The sequence below is a fragment of the Mesoplodon mirus genome, assembly GCF_964341445.2.
Source record: "Mesoplodon mirus genome assembly, chromosome: 12".
NCBI classification, from domain to species: Eukaryota; Metazoa; Chordata; class Mammalia; order Artiodactyla; family Ziphiidae; genus Mesoplodon; species Mesoplodon mirus.
The window spans coordinates 59,247,743-59,262,005 of record NC_138988.1 but is presented as its reverse complement, the minus strand read 5'-3'; positions in this window follow the sequence as shown (position 1 = coordinate 59,262,005).

Below are 14,263 nucleotides of genomic sequence, written 5' to 3'. Positions count from 1 at the left end.
AGAACGTGTAAATGTGAACAGCAAAAGTATCTCCCTTCTACCGCACCTGGGACGTACAAAACTCAAAGGGAAAGTGCAGGGAGAATGCTCTGTGTTCCCTTTGGAAAAGAGAGCTTGAAGGGAACCTTTTTTTCCTCACTGGGATTTAGAGCGTTGCAGGCTCAATTGTGGCAGGGAAACACTGTTGTGCCATATCTTCTCTTCTGAACACAATCCATTTCTCGTCCCAGAAAGAGGCAGGCTCCAGGTCCAAGGCAGCCTGTTTCAAAACGGTGCTTAAACTCCAGCATGCGTTTATGATGTCATAGGCCACTAGGCTGAGCACTAGATTCTAAGATGTAGGCGACGGAGTGCCCGACACTTCTGAGACCGGTAAGCCACGTTCAGTTGAGGAGAAGTATATGCCAAAAGAAGGGCAATGGAGACCTTCTTTTCTTAAGCCACTAGAAGCCCTAAATGTGAACAGCAGATGTATCTCCCTTCTACCACACCTGGGAAGTACAAAACACAGAACGAAGGCGCAGGGGGAATGCTCTGTGGTCCTTGTGGAGAATAGGGCTTGAAAACTGACCTGAAAACGTTCAGCGTTTTCGGAAGCCACTAGAAGGTGTCAATGTGAACAACAGAAGTATCTACCTTCTACAGCACCGGGAAGCCCCAAAGACTGCAGGAAGGCAAAGGGAGAGTGCTTTGTGGTCCCTTTGGAAACAGGGTTTGAAGGGATTCACTAAGGATTGTTAGTGAATAGGTGAAGCACATGGGGCGTCTTCCATCGAGCTCAAGCTCTCTGTTTCTCGTCACACAGAGAGGCAGGCCGCAGGTCCAAGGCAGCGTGTGTCTAACGGTGCTTTAAATGCAGGAAGCTTTTACGGTGTCTTAGGCCATGAGCCTCTGCACTAGGATGCAACATGTAAACGACGGACTGCCTGACACTACTGGGACCTGTAAGCCACTTTCAGTTGAGGACACCTATATGCCAAAAGAAGGGCAATGGAGGCCTTCTTTCCTTAAGCCACTAGAACGTGTAAATGTGAACAGCCAAAGTGTCCCCTTTCTACCGCACCTGGGAAGTACAAAACTCAAAGGGAAAGTGCAGGGAGAATGCTCTGCGTTCCCTTTGGAAAAGAGAGCTTGAAGGGAAACTTTTTTCCTCACTGGGATTAGAGCATTGCATGCTCAATTGTGGCAGGGAAACACTGTTGTTCCATATCTTCTCTTCTTAACACAATCCATTTCTCGTCCCAGAAAGAGGCAGGCCCAAGGTCCAAGGCAGCCTGTTTCAAAGTGGTGCTTAAACTCCAGCATGCGTTTATGATGTCATACGCCACTAGTCTGTGCACTAGATACTAAGATGTAGGCAACGGAGTGCCCGACACTTCTGGGACCGGTAAGCCACGTTCAGTTGAGGAGAACTATATGCCAAAAGAAGGGCAATGGGGACCTTCTTTTCTTAAGCCACTAGAAGCTCTAAATGTGAACAGCAGATGTATCTCCCTCCTACCGCACCTGGGAAGTACAAAACACAGAACGAAGGCGCAGGGGGAATGCTCTGTGGTCCTTGTAGAGAATAGGGCTTGAAAACTGACCTGAAAACGTTCAGCGTTTTCGGAAGCCACTAGAAGGTGTCAATGAGAACAACAGAAGTATCTACCTTCAACAGCACCGGGAAGCCCCAAAGAACGCAGGAAGGCAAAGGGAGAGTGCTTTGTGGTCCCTTTGGAAAACAGGGTTTGAAGGGATTCACTAAGGATTGTTAGTGAATAGGTAAACCACATGGGACGACTTGCATCGAGCTGAAGCTCTCTGTTTCTCGTCACACAGAGAGGCAGGCCGCAGGTCCAAGGCAGCGTGTGTCAAAGCAGTTCTTTAAATGCAGGAAGCTTTTACGGTGTCTTAGGCCATGAGCCTCTGCACTAGGATGCAACATGTAAACGACGGACTGCCTGACACTACTGGGACCTGTAAGCCACTTTCAGTTGAGGACACCTATATGCCAAAAGAAGGGCAATGGAGGCCTTCTTTCCTTAAGCCACTAGAACGTGTAAATGTGAACAGCCAAAGTGTCCCCCTTCTACCGCACCTGGGAAGTACAAAACTCAAAGGGAAAGTGCAGGGAGAATGCTCTGTGTTCCCTTTGGAAAAGAGAGCTTGAAGGGAAACTTTTTTCCTCACTGGGATTTAGAGCGTTGCAGGCTCAATTGTGGCAGGGAAACACTGTTGTTCCATATCTTCTCTTCTTAACACAATCCATTTCTCGTCCCAGAAAGAGGCAGGCCCCAGGTCCAAGGCAGCCTGTTTCAAAGCGGTGCTTAAACTCCAGCATGCGTTTATGATGTCATAGGCCAATAGGCTGTGCACTAGATACTAAGATGTAGGCGACGGAGTGCCCGACACTTCTGGGACCGGTAAGCCACGTTCAGTTGAGGAGAACTATATGCCAAAAGAAGGGCAATGGGGACCTTCTTTTCTTAAGCCACTAGAAGCTCTAAATGTGAACAGCAGATGTATCTCCCTTCTACCGCACCTGGGAAGTACAAAACACAGAACGAAGGCGCAGGGGGAATGCTCTGTGGTCCTTGTGGAGAATAGGGCTTGAAAACTGACCTGAAAACGTTCAGCGTTTTCGGAAGCCACTAGAAAGTGTCAATGTGAAGAACAGAAGTATCTACCTTCTATAGCACTGGGAAGCCCCAAAGACTTCAGGAAGGCAAAGGGAGAGTGCTTTGTGGTCCCTTTGGAAAACAGGGTTTGAAGGGATTCACTAAGGTTGTTAGTGAATAGGTAAACCACATGGGACGACTTGCATCTTGCTCAAGCTCTCTGTTTCTCGTCACACAGAGAGGCAGGCCGCAGGTCCAAGGCAGCGTGTGTCAAAGCAGTGCTTTAAATGCAGGAAGCTTTTACGGTGTCTTAGGCCATGAGCCTCTGCACTAGGATGCAACATGTAAAAAACGGACTGCCTGACACTACTGGGACCTGTAAGCCACTTTCAGTTGAGGACAATACATATGCTAAAAGAAGGGCAACGGAGGCCTTCTTTCCTTAAGCCACCAGAACGTGTAAATGTGAACAGCCAAAGTGTCCCCCTTCTACCGCACCTGGGAAGTAAAAACTCAAAGGGAAAGTGCAGGGAGAATGCTCTGTGTTCCCTTTGGAAAAGAGAGCTTGAAGGGAACCTTTTTTTCCTCACTGGGATTTAGAGCGTTGCAGGCTCAATTGTGGCAGGGAAACACTGTTGTTCCATATCTTCTCTTCTTAACACAATCCATTTCTCGTCCCAGAAAGAGGCAGGCCCCAGGTCCAAGGCAGCCTGTTTCAAAGCGGTGCTTAAACTCCAGCATGCGTTTATGATGTCATAGGCCACTAGGCTGTGCACTAGATTCTAAGATGTAGGCGACGGAGTGCCCGACACTTCTGGGACCGGTAAGCCACGTTCAGTTGAGGAGAACTATATGCCAAAAGAAGGGCAATGGAGACCTTCTTTTCTTAAGCCACTAGAAGCTCTAAATGTGAACAGCAGATGTATCTCCCTTCTACCGCACCTGGGAAGTACAAAACACAGAACGAAGGCGCAGGGGGAATGCTCTGTGGTCCTTGTGGAGAATAGGGCTTGAAAACTGACCTGAAAACGTTCAGCGTTTTCGGAAGCCACTAGAAGGTGTCAATGTGAACAACAGAAGTATCTACCTTCTATAGCACCGGGAAGCTGCAAAGACTGCAGGAAGGCAAAGGGAGAGTGCTTTGTGGTCCCTTTGGAAAACAGGGTTTGAAGGGATTCACTAAGGTTGTTAGTGAATAGGTAAACCATATGGGACGACTTGCATCGAGCTCAAGCTCTCTGTTTCTCATCACACAGAGAGTCAGGCCGCAGGTCCAAGGCAGCGTGTGTCAAAGCGGTGCTTTAAATGCAGGAAGATTTTATGGTGTCTTAGGCCATGAGCCTCTGCACTAGGATGCAAAATGTAAACGACGGACTGCCTGAAACTACTGGGACCTGTAAGCCACTTTCAGTTGAAGACACCTATATGCCAAAAGAAGGGCAATGGAGGCCTTCTTTCCTTAAGCCACTAGAACGTGTAAATGTGAACAGCAAAAGTATCTCCCTTCTACCGCACCTGGGAAGTACAAAACTCAAAGGGAAAGTGCAGGGAGAATGCTCTGTGTTCCCTCTGGAAAAGAGAGCTTGAAGGGAAATTTTTTCCTCACTGGGATTTAGAGCGTTGCAGGCTCAATTGTGGCAGGGAAACACTGTTGTGCCATATCTTCTCTTCTTAACACAATCCATTTCTCGTCCCAGGAAGAGGCAGGCCCCAGGTCCAAGGCAGCCTGTTTCAAAACGGTGCTTAAACTCCAGCATGCGTTTATTATGTCATAGGCCACTAGGCTGTGCACTAGATTCTAAGATGTAGGCGACGGAGTGCCCGACACTTCTGGGACCGGTAAGCCACGTTCAGTTGAGGAGAACTATATGCCAAAAGAAGGGCAATGGAGACCTTCTTTTCTTAAGCCACTAGAAGCTCTAAATGTGAACAGCAGATGTATCTCCCTTCTACTGCACCTGGGAAGTACAAAACACAGAACGAAGGCGCAGGGGGAATGCTCTGTGGTCCTTGTGGAGAATAGGGCTTGAAAACTGACCTGAAAACTTTCAGCATTTTCGGAAGCCACTAGAAAGTGTCAATGTGAACAACAGAAGTATCTACCTTCTACAGCACCGGGAAGCCGAAATACTGCAGGAAGGCAAAGGGAGAGTGCTTTGTGGTCCCTTTGGAAAACAGGGCTTGAAGGGATTCACTAAGGATTGTTAGTGAATAGGTAAACCACATGGGACGACTTGCATCGAGCTCAAGATCTCTGTTTCTCGTCACACAGAGAGGCAGGCCGCAGGTCCAAGGCAGCGTGTGTCAAAGCAGTGCTTTAAATGCAGGAAGCTTTTTCGGTGTCTTAGGCCATGAGCCTCTGCACTAGGATGCAACATGTAAACGACGGACTGCCTGACACTACTGGGACCTGTAAGCCACTTTCAGTTGAGGACAATACATATGCTAAAAGAAGGGCAACGGAGGCCTTCTTTCCTTAAGCCACCAGAACGTGTAAATGTGAACAGCCAAAGTGTCCCCCTTCTACCGCACCTGGGAAGTAAAAACTCAAAGGGAAAGTGCAGGGAGAATGCTCTGTGTTCCCTTTGGAAAAGAGAGCTTGAAGGGAACCTTTTTTTCCTCACTGGGATTTAGAGCGTTGCAGGCTCAATTGTGGCAGGGAAACACTGTTGTTCCATATCTTCTCTTCTTAACACAATCCATTTCTCGTCCCAGAAAGAGGCAGGCCCCAGGTCCAAGGCAGCCTGTTTCAAAGCGGTGCTTAAACTCCAGCATGCGTTTATGATGTCATAGGCCACTAGGCTGTGCACTAGATTCTAAGATGTAGGCGACGGAGTGCCCGACACTTCTGGGACCGGTAAGCCACGTTCAGTTGAGGAGAACTATATGCCAAAAGAAGGGCAATGGAGACCTTCTTTCCTTAAGCCACTAGAAGCTCTATATGTGAACAGCAGATATATCTCCCTTCTACCGCACCTGGGAAGTACAAACCACAGAACGAAGGCGCAGGGGGAATGCTCTGTGGTCCTTGTGGAGAATAGGGCTTGAAAACTGACCTGAAAACGTTCAGCGTTTTCGGAAGCCACTAGAAGGTGTCAATGTGAACAACAGAAGTATCTACCTTCTATAGCACCGGGAAGCTGCAAAGACTGCAGGAAGGCAAAGGGAGAGTGCTTTGTGGTCCCTTTGGAAAACAGGGTTTGAAGGGATTCACTAAGGTTGTTAGTGAATAGGTAAACCATATGGGACGACTTGCATCGAGCTCAAGCTCTCTGTTTCTCATCACACAGAGAGTCAGGCCGCAGGTCCAAGGCAGCGTGTGTCAAAGCGGTGCTTTAAATGCAGGAAGATTTTATGGTGTCTTAGGCCATGAGCCTCTGCACTAGGATGCAAAATGTAAACGACGGACTGCCTGAAACTACTGGGACCTGTAAGCCACTTTCAGTTGAAGACACCTATATGCCAAAAGAAGGGCAATGGAGGCCTTCTTTCCTTAAGCCACTAGAACGTGTAAATGTGAACAGCAAAAGTATCTCCCTTCTACCGCACCTGGGAAGTACAAAACTCAAAGGGAAAGTGCAGGGAGTATGCTCTGTGTTCCCTCTGGAAAAGAGAGCTGGAAGGGAAACTTTTTTCCTCACTGGGATTTAGAACGTTGCAGGCTCAATTGTGGCAGGGAAACACTGTTGTGCCATATCTTCTCTTCTTAACACAATCCATTTCTCGTCCCAGGAAGAGGCAGGCCCCAGGTCCAAGGCAGCCTGTTTCAAAACGGTGCTTAAACTCCAGCATGCGTTTATGATGTCATAGGCCACTAGGCTGTGCACTAGATTCTAAGATGTAGGCGACGGAGTGCCCGACACTTCTGGTACCGGTAAGCCACGTTCAGTTGAGGAGAACTATATGCCAAAAGAAGGGCAATGGAGACCTTCTTTTCTTAAGCCACTAGAAGCTCTAAATGTGAACAGCAGATGTATCTCCCTTCTACCGCACCTGGGAAGTACAAAACACAGAACGAAGGCGCAGGGGGAATGCTCTGTGGTCCTTGTGGAGAATAGGGCTTGAAAACTGACCTGAAAACGTTCAGCGTTTTCGGAAGCCACTAGAAGGTGTCAATGTGAACAACAGAAGTATCTACCTTCTATAGCACCGGGAAGCCCCAAAGACCGCAGGAAGGCAAAGGGAGAGTGCTTTGTGGTCCCTTTGGAAAACAGGGTTTGAAGGGATTCACTAAGGTTGTTAGTGAATAGGTAAACCATATGGGACGACTTGCATCGAGCTCAAGCTCTCTGTTTCTCATCACACAGAGAGTCAGGCCGCAGGTCCAAGGCAGCGTGTGTCAAAGCGGTGCTTTAAATGCAGGAAGATTTTATGGTGTCTTAGGCCATGAGCCTCTGCACTAGGATGCAAAATGTAAACGACGGACTGCCTGAAACTACTGGGACCTGTAAGCCACTTTCAGTTGAAGACACCTATATGCCAAAAGAAGGGCAATGGAGGCCTTCTTTCCTTAAGCCACTAGAACGTGTAAATGTGAACAGCAAAAGTATCTCCCTTCTACCGCACCTGGGAAGTACAAAACTCAAAGGGAAAGTGCAGGGAGAATGCTCTGTGTTCCCTCTGGAAAAGAGAGCTGGAAGGGAAATTTTTTCCTCACTGGGATTTAGAGCGTTGCAGGCTCAATTGTGGCAGGGAAACACTGTTGTGCCATATCTTCTCTTCTTAACACAATCCATTTCTCGTCCCAGGAAGAGGCAGGCCCCAGGTCCAAGGCAGCCTGTTTCAAAACGGTGCTTAAACTCCAGCATGCGTTTATTATGTCATAGGCCACTAGGCTGTGCACTAGATTCTAAGATGTAGGCGACGGAGTGCGCGACACTTCTGGGACCGGTAAGCCACGTTCAGTTGAGGAGAACTATATGCCAAAAGAAGGGCAATGGAGACCTTCTTTTCTTAAGCCACTAGAAGCTCTAAATGTGAACAGCAGATGTATCTCCCTTCTACCGCACCTGGGAAGTACAAAACACAGAACGAAGGCGCAGGGGGAATGCTCTGTGGTCCTTGTGGAGAATAGGGCTTGAAAACTGACCTGAAAACTTTCAGCATTTTCGGAAGCCACTAGAAAGTGTCAATGTGAACAACAGAAGTATCTACCTTCTACAGCACCGGGAAGCCGAAATACTGCAGGAAGGCAAAGGGAGAGTGCTTTGTGGTCCCTTTGGAAAACAGGGCTTGAAGGGATTCACTAAGGATTGTTAGTGAATAGGTAAACCACATGGGACGACTTGCATCGAGCTCAAGATCTCCGTTTCTCGTCACACAGGGAGGCAGGCCGCAGGTCCAAGGCAGCGTGTGTCAAAGCAGTGCTTTAAATGCAGGAAGCTTTTTCGGTGTCTTAGGCCATGAGCCTCTGCACTAGGATGCAACATGTAAACGACGGACTGCCTGACACTACTGGGACCTGTAAGCCACTTTCAGTTGAGGACAATACATATGCTAAAAGAAGGGCAACGGAGGCCTTCTTTCCTTAAGCCACCAGAACGTGTAAATGTGAACAGCCAAAGTGTCCCCCTTCTACCGCACCTGGGAAGTAAAAACTCAAAGGGAAAGTGCAGGGAGAATGCTCTGTGTTCCCTTTGGAAAAGAGAGCTTGAAGGGAACCTTTTTTTCCTCACTGGGATTTAGAGCGTTGCAGGCTCAATTGTGGCAGGGAAACACTGTTGTTCCATATCTTCTCTTCTTAACACAATCCATTTCTCGTCCCAGAAAGAGGCAGGCCCCAGGTCCAAGGCAGCCTGTTTCAAAGCGGTGCTTAAACTCCAGCATGCGTTTATGATGTCATAGGCCACTAGGCTGTGCACTAGATTCTAAGATGTAGGCGACGGAGTGCCCGACACTTCTGGGACCGGTAAGCCACGTTCAGTTGAGGAGAACTATATGCCAAAAGAAGGGCAATGGAGAACTTCTTTTCTTAAGCCACTAGAAGCTCTAAATGTGAACAGCAGATATATCTCCCTTCTACCGCACCTGGGAAGTACAAACCACAGAACGAAGGCGCAGGGGGAATGCTCTGTGGTCCTTGTGGAGAATAGGGCTTGAAAACTGACCTGAAAACGTTCAGCGTTTTCGGAAGCCACTAGAAGGTGTCAATGTGAACAACAGAAGTATCTACCTTCTATAGCACCGGGAAGCTGCAAAGACTGCAGGAAGGCAAAGGGAGAGTGCTTTGTGGTCCCTTTGGAAAACAGGGTTTGAAGGGATTCACTAAGGTTGTTAGTGAATAGGTAAACCATATGGGACGACTTGCATCGAGCTCAAGCTCTCTGTTTCTCATCACACAGAGAGTCAGGCCGCAGGTCCAAGGCAGCGTGTGTCAAAGCGGTGCTTTAAATGCAGGAAGATTTTATGGTGTCTTAGGCCATGAGCCTCTGCACTAGGATGTAAAATGTAAACGACGGACTGCCTGAAACTACTGGGACCTGTAAGCCACTTTCAGTTGAAGACACCTATATGCCAAAAGAAGGGCAATGGAGGCCTTCTTTCCTTAAGCCACTAGAACGTGTAAATGTGAACAGCAAAAGTATCTCCCTTCTACCGCACCTGGGAAGTACAAAACTCAAAGGGAAAGTGCAGGGAGAATGCTCTGTGTTCCCTCTGGAAAAGAGAGCTTGAAGGGAAATTTTTTCCTCACTGGGATTTAGAGCGTTGCAGGCTCAATTGTGGCAGGGAAACACTGTTGTGCCATATCTTCTCTTCTTAACACAATCCATTTCTCGTCCCAGGAAGAGGCAGGCCCCAGGTCCAAGGCAGCCTGTTTCAAAACGGTGCTTAAACTCCAGCATGCGTTTATGATGTCATAGGCCACTAGGCTGTGCACTAGATTCTAAGATGTAGGCGACGGAGTGCCCGACACTTCTGGTACCGGTAAGCCACGTTCAGTTGAGGAGAACTATATGCCAAAAGAAGGGCAATGGAGACCTTCTTTTCTTAAGCCACTAGAAGCTCTAAATGTGAACAGCAGATGTATCTCCCTTCTACCGCACCTGGGAAGTACAAAACACAGAACGAAGGCGCAGGGGGAATGCTCTGTGGTCCTTGTGGAGAATAGGGCTTGAAAACTGACCTGAAAACTTTCAGCATTTTCGGAAGCCACTAGAAAGTGTCAATGTGAACAACAGAAGTATCTACCTTCTACAGCACCGGGAAGCCGAAATACTGCAGGAAGGCAAAGGGAGAGTGCTTTGTGGTCCCTTTGGAAAACAGGGCTTGAAGGGATTCACTAAGGATTGTTAGTGAATAGGTAAACCACATGGGACGACTTGCATCGAGCTCAAGATCTCTGTTTCTCGTCACACAGAGAGGCAGGCCGCAGGTCCAAGGCAGCGTGTGTCAAAGCAGTGCTTTAAATGCAGGAAGCTTTTTCGGTGTCTTAGGCCATGAGCCTCTGCACTAGGATGCAACATGTAAACGGCGGACTGCCTGACACTACTGGGACCTGTAAGCCACTTTCAGTTGAGGACAATACATATGCTAAAAGAAGGGCAACGGAGGCCTTCTTTCCTTAAGCCACCAGAACGTGTAAATGTGAACAGCCAAAGTGTCCACCTTCTACCGCACCTGGGAAGTAAAAACTCAAGGGGAAAGTGCAGGGAGAATGCTCTGTGTTCCCTTTGGAAAAGAGAGCTTGAAGGGAACCTTTTTTTCCTCACTGGGATTTAGAGCATTGAAGGCTCAATTGTGGCAGGGAAACACTGTTGTTCCATATCTTCTCTTCTTAACACAATCCATTTCTCGTCCCAGAAAGAGGCAGGCCCCAGGTCCAAGGCAGCCTGTTTCAAAGCAGTACTTTAAATGCAGCATGCGTTTAGGATGTCATAGGCCACTAGGCTGTGCACTAGATTCTAAGATGTAGGCGACGGAGTGCCCGACACTTCTGGGACCGGTAAGCCACGTTCAGTTGAGGAGAACTATATGCCAAAAGAAGGGCAATGGAGATCTTCTTTTCTTAAGCCACTAGAAGCCCTAAATGTGAATAGCAGATGTATCTCCCTTCTACCACACCTGGGAAGTACAAAACACAGAACGAAGGCACAGGGGGAATGCTCTGTGGTCCTTGTGGAGAATAGGGCTTGAAAACTGACCTGAAAACGTTGAGCGTTTTCGGAAGCCACTAGAAGGTGTCAATGTGAACAACAGAAGTATCTACCTTCTACAGCACCGGGAAGCCCCAAAGACCGCAGGAAGGCAAAGGGAGAGTGTTGTGTGGTCCCTTTGGAAAACAGGGTTTGAAGAGATTCACTAAGGTTTGTTAGTGAATATGTAAACCGCATGGGACGACTTGCATCGAGCTCAAGCTCTCTGTTTCTCGTCACAGAGAGAGGCAGGCCGCAGGTCCAAGGCAGCGTGTGTCAAAGCGGTGCTTTAAATGCAGGAAGCTTTTACGGTGTCTTAGGCCATGAGCCTCTGCACTAGGATGCAACATGTAAACGACGGACTGCCTGACACTACTGGGACCTGTAAGCCACTTTCAGTTGAGGACACCTATATAACAAAAGAAGGGCAATGGAGGCCTTCTTTCCTTAAGCCACTAGAACGTGTAAATGTGAACAGCCAAAGTGTCCCCCTTCTACCGCACCTGGGAAGTACAAAACTCAAAGGGAAAGTGCAGGGAGAATGCTCTGCGTTCCCTTTGGAAAAGAGAGCTTGAAGGGAAACTTTTTTCCTCACTGGGATTTAGAGCGTTGCAGGCTCAATTGTGGCAGGGAAACACTGTTGTTCCATATCTTCTCTTCTTAACACAATCCGTTTCTCGTCCCAGAAACAGGCAGACCCCAGGTCCAAGGCAGCCTGTTTCAAAGCGGTGCTTAAACTCCAGCATGCGTTTATGATGTCATAGGCCACTAGGCTGTGCACTAGATTCTAAGATGTAGGCGACGGAGTGCCCGACACTTCTGGGACCGGTAAGCCACGTTCAGTTGAGGAGAACTATATGCCAAAAGAAGGGCAATGGAGACCTTCTTTTCTTAAGCCACTAGAAGCTCTAAATGTGAACAGCAGATGTATATCCCTTCTACCGCACCTGGGAAGTACAAAACACAGAACGAAGGCGCAGGGGGAATGCTCTGTGGTCCTTGTGGAGAATAGGGCTTGAAAAATGACCTGAAAACGTTCAGCGTTTTCGGAAGCCACTAGAAGGTGTCAATGTGAACAACAGAAATATCTACCTTCTACAGCACCGGGAAGCCCCAAAGACCGCAGGAAGGCAAAGGGAGAGTGCTTTGTGGTCCCTTTGGAAAACAGGGTTTAAAGGGATTCACTAAGGATTGTTAGTGAATAGGTAAACCACATGGGACGACTTGCATCGAGCTCAAGCTCTCTGTTTCTCGTCACACAGTGAGGCAGGCCGCAGGTCCAAGGCAGCGTGTGTCAAAGCAGTGCTTTAAATGCAGGGAGCTTTTACGGTGTCTTATGCCATGAGCCTCTGCACAAGGATGCAACATGTAAACGACGGACTGCCTGACACTACTGGGACCTGTAAGCCACTTTCAGTTGAGGACAACTATATGCCAAAAGAAGGGCAATGGAGGCCTTCTTCCCTTAAGCCACTAGAACGTGTAAATGTGAACAGCAAAATTATCTCCCTTCTACCGCACCTGGGAAGTACAAAACTCAAAGGGAAAGTGCAGGGAGAATGCTCTGTGTTCCCTTTGGAAAAGAGAGCTAGAAGGGAACCTTTTTTTCCTCACTGGGATTTAGAGCGTTGCAGGCTCAATTGTGGCAGGGAAACACTGTTGTGCCATATCTTCTCTTCTTAACACAATCCATTTCTCGTCCCAGAAAGAGGCAGGCTCCAGGTCCAAGGCAGCCTGTTTCAAAACGGTGCTTAAACTCCAGCATGCGTTTATGATGTCATAGGCCACTAGGCTGTGCACTAGATTCTAAAATGTAGGCGACGGAGTGCCCGACACTTCTGGGACCGGTAAGCCACGTTCAGTTGAGGAGAAGTATATGCCAAAAGAAGGGCAATGGAGACCTTCTTTTCTTAAGCCACTAGAAGCTCTAAATGTGAACAGCAGATGTATCTCCCTTCTACCGCACCTGGGAAGTACAAAACACAGAACGAAGGCGCAGGGGGAATGCTCTGTGGTCCTTGTGGAGAATAGGGCTTGAAAACTGACCTGAAAACGTTCAGCGTTTTCGGAAGCCACTAGAAGGTGTCAATGAGAACAACAGAAGTATCTACCTTCTACAGCACCGGGAAGCCCCAAAGACCGCAGGAAGGCAAAGGGAGAGTGTTTTGTGGTCCCTTTGGAAAACAGGGTTTGAAGGGATTCACTAAGGATTGTCAGTGAATAGGTAAACCACATGGGACGACTTGCATCGAGCTCAAGTTCTCTGTTTCTCGTCACACAGAGAGGCAGGCCGCAGGTCCAAGGCAGCGTGTGTCAAAGCGGTGCTTTAAATGCAGGAAGCTTTTACGGTGTCTTAGGCCATGAGCCTCTGCACTAGGATGCAACATGTAAACGACGGACTGCCTGACACTACTGGGACCTGTAAGCCACTTTCAGTTGAGGACACCTATATGCCAAAAGAAGGGCAATGGAGGCCTTCTTTCCTTAAGCCACTAGAACGTGTAAATGTGAACAGCCAAAGTGTCCCCCTTCTACCGCACCTGGGAAGTACAAAACTCAAAGGGAAATTGCAGGGAGAATGCTCTGCATTCCCTTTGGAAAAGAGAGCTTGAAGGGAACCATTTTTTCCTCACTGGGATTTAGAGTGTTGCAGGCTCAATTGTGGCAGGGAAACACTGTTGTTCCATATCTTGTCTTCTTAACACAATCCATTTCTTGTCCCAGAAAGAGGCAGACCCCAGGTCCAAGGCAGCCTGTTTCAAAGCGGTGCTTAAACTCCAGCATGCGTTTATGATGTCATAGGCCACTAGGCTGTGCACTAGATTCTAAGATGTAGGCGACGGAGTGCCCGACACTTCTGGGACCGGTAAGCCACGTTCAGTTGAGAAGAAATATATGCCAAAAGAAGGGCAATGGAGACCTTCTTTTCTTAAGCCACTAGAAGCTCTAAATGTGAATAGCAGATGTATCTCCCTTCTACCGCACCTGGGAAGTACAAAACACAGAACAAAGGCGCAGGGGGAATGCTGTGTCGTCCTTGTGGAGAATAGGGCTTGAAAACTGACCTGAAAACGTTCAGCGTTTTCGGAAGCCACTAGAAGGTGTCAATGAGAACAACAGAAGTATCTACCTTCTACAGCACCGGGAAGCCCCAAAGACTGCAGGAAGGCAAAGGGAGAGTGCTTTGTGGTCCCTTTGGAAAACAGGGCTTGAAGGGATTCACTAAGGATTGTTCGTGAATAGGTAAACCACATGGGACGACTTGCATCGAGCTCAAGCTCTCTGTTTCTCGTCACACAGAGAGGCAGGCCGCAGGTCCAAGGCAGCGTGTGTCAAAGCAGTGCTTTAAATGCAGGAAGCTTTTACGGTGTCTTAGGCCATGAGCCTCTGCACTAGGATGCAACATGTAAACGACGGACTGCCTGACACTACTGGGACCTGTAAGCCACTTTCAGTTGAGGACACCTATATGCCAAAAGAAGGGCAATGGAGGCCTTCTTTCCTTAAGCCACTAGAACGTGGAAATGTGAA